The following is a 3,252-nucleotide window of genomic DNA, read 5'->3' as shown; positions in this document are numbered from 1 at the left end:
AGATCATACCATCAGCAGTACTACCCTTGCAGATGCTACACTCCTTATTCCAGGTCGGATCCTCTGAGGTCCCATGGGTCCGCGTTTTCACAAAAACAACGTCCAAGGGGAGCATAAGCAACTATCAACTACACAACTTCCTCCACTTAAGCAAACTCCTACTTTTTGACCCGCTACCAGTGGGGGGGGGGGGGGGGGAGGCTAACCAGTTTTATCCCAGGGCAAGTAGGCAACCTATTCTCATATATGAGAGACGTCATCCATGGAGCCCAGATGCAGACAGCTTCGCAAGCAGACTTGCTTGTAGAACTTTAGAAAGTTTGCAACTGCCGCACTGCGCATGCGTGAGTGCCTTCCTGCCCAGTGCAGGGCAAGTGTTTCCTCAGTTCTCAGTTTTCCGCGAAGCCAAGAAGTCCTATTTCGACGCTCTATGCTAAACTCGGTGTCTACTTCGTGCCTTCTCTCACCGCGGCTCGTGTTTTATTTCTTTTCAGGGTCGCTGTGTTTTTCTTGCGCATTTTATTTAATAAAAAAAAGATTTAATTTGATTTTTCTTTTCTGTCACAGTGGGGCCTGCCTCGCAGCCTCAGCCTGCGGGCTTCGACCTAGCCGAGGCTATTTTTCCGTTTATGTCCCGGCCGGTCACAGACTTCAAGAAGTGTAGCTGTTTCAAGTGCGTGATCTCCCTCACTGACCCACATAGGTGGTGTATTTGGTGGTTTGGGACCTGACCATCTTCCGGAGTCATGTGCCCGCTGCACTACCCTTCAACCTCGTGCCCGCAAATTTCATCGAGTTCAGGTGGAAAAACTCTTTGGAGGTATGGATCCACTTGCCCTGGTCTTGACCTCAAATCTTGTCAAGCTCAGAGGGGTTCCACCTTCTGCCTCAACCACGGCTTTGACTTTAAACAAGCCATCCTCGTTCGGTAGGTCCTCATCTTCGAGCAAATCTGCTAAGTCTTCTCCTGACGAGACGCTGGCCTCGCTGTCTCCCTCAGGTCAGGTTCCAGCAGTGATTATCAAACTGCCCAAGAAGCATGTCTCCAAGTCGAAGAGTCCTTTTCCTCAGAGACTATAGATCCTCAAGTCTCGGTATCACATTTGGAGGCTATGATCCAGATTATTTTGGATCGCCAGTTTGGTAATATGCTTGCCAAACATACTCCTACCTTGACTCTGCTTCCTGCAGTCCATCCTGAGCACTTAGCAGTATCATAAGGAGTCGAGTCCTTGGCTGTGCCTTGAGATGATCCTCCTCACTCTATACAAGGAGTCCTTGGGAGTACCTCGAGAGGATTTTACACATAAGGAGTTGAGTCTTTGCGAGTGTCTCGTCTGAAGCATAAGCACACTACTCAAGGAGCCGTGTCCTTGTCAGTGCCTTGCGATACCTCAACACCAGGAGTTCAATCCCTTTTGGTGTCTCGATCTCCAGCCTTCAGCCCTCCTTCCTCGTATAAGGCATCGACCTTCCCGAGGCATAGAGCAAAGACTCCTCGACCTTCTTCTCAGCGAGACCTGCCTGGTTAGAGGCACAGTTCCCCGCAACAGTCGAGGCACAGATCCTCTTCTTGAGACAGGCCTCGTCTCTCCAGACCTCAAGACTCTTCAAGGCCTCCAACCCCGAAGTCAAGGACACCACCTCCAAACACCTATGCTTCTCCTGCGAGGGATTCTATCCATTCTCTCAGTGAGTCGTCTATACCTGCATATTCAGACCTCAGGTATCAGTACTCCAGAGAAGCTTCACCTTCATTCTCTGCCTTGCGAGGCACCTCGAGGTCACTTTTCCCCTCGAGGTCAACCTTGGAGCAGATATCTTTTTCTTCTTTCCTACGTCAAATGAGTAAGGACCTCAATATTACTTTGGACTCTGATTCCAAATACTCTACGGAGTATTTAGAAGAAATGGGTATGTCTTGTCCTCCTGCGGAGTCTCTTAAATTGTCCATTAATAGATTTCTTTCTCAAACTTTCAAGCGGAATCTTGAAACACATTCCATTCCTGCTGTACCAGGAAAGCTGGAATCTCATTACAGGATGGTCCACTGCAAGTGCTTCGAGAAATCTCCGTTATCTCATAAGTCCCTTCTCGTGGAGTCTTCTCTGAAAAGGACCAATCCTGCCAAAGTTTATACCATTGTCCCTCCTGGAAGAGAGGGCAAGACCATGGACAAATTTGGTCGTCGTTTGTATCAAAATTCCCCTATGGCAACTAGAGTTTTGAATTACAATTTTGTTATCATTTCTTATTTCAAGCATTTAGTTAACACATTGCTTGAATATTTCAAATATATTCCTCAATACCGTTTTCCAGGGTTTCAGCATGTGCGTACCACTCTGACTCAACTCTGCATGCATCTCCTCCAATCTTCCTATGATGCATTTGAACTTTTCTTGAGGGTCACTGCCTTCTCAGTGGCAATGCGCCGGCTTGCCTGGCTCCACACTGTAGACATGGACCCCAATCTTCAAGATTATCTGGCCAACATCCCTTGTCAGGGCAATGAATTGTTTGATGACTCCATCGAGGCAGCTACTAAACGATTGAACATGAGAAATTGTTTGCTTCCATAATTTGCCCTAAGCCTTCTACCTCTAAAGGCTTCAGGCCTCTTCCATCTTGAGGTGTTTTCCACAGAGATCAGCTCCTTATACACAAGCGCCTCCTAAGAAGCAACCACAACAGCAGCAAAGGCAGCAAAGACCTCAGACTCCTGCTGCGCCTAAGGCCTCTCAACCTTTTTGACAATATAATACAGAACATAACCTCCATCATTCTGCCTCTGTCCTCTCCCCTTCCCATTGGAGGTCATCTCCATCATTTTTACCACTGCTGGAAGATGATTACTTCAGACCTCTGAGTGCTGTCTATCCTCAAGGAAGGATACTCTCTTCATTTCCTCCAGATTCCACCAGATCTTCCTTCAAGAAAGTATCCTTCCAATCCATCGCAGACCACACTTCTTCAGGAAGCTCAAGTTCAAGCTCTGCTTCATCTCCATGCCATCGAGGAAGTTCCTTGGAACAGCAGAGCAGGGGGGGGGGGTTTACTCCCATTACTTCCTAGTTCCAAAGAAGACGGGCAATCTGTGCCCTATCTTGGATCTCGGAGCACTCAACAAATTTTTAGTCAAAGAAAAATTCCACATGTTGTCTCTGGCATCTTTATATCCCCTTCTAGATCAGAACGATTAGTTATGTTCTCTAAATATCAAAGAGGCTTACACTCACATTCCCATTCATCCAG

Source organism: Geotrypetes seraphini, chromosome 16 (genome assembly GCF_902459505.1).
Source record: "Geotrypetes seraphini chromosome 16, aGeoSer1.1, whole genome shotgun sequence".
In the NCBI taxonomy this organism is placed as follows: domain Eukaryota; kingdom Metazoa; phylum Chordata; class Amphibia; order Gymnophiona; family Dermophiidae; genus Geotrypetes; species Geotrypetes seraphini.
Note: the sequence above shows the minus strand (reverse complement) of the source record.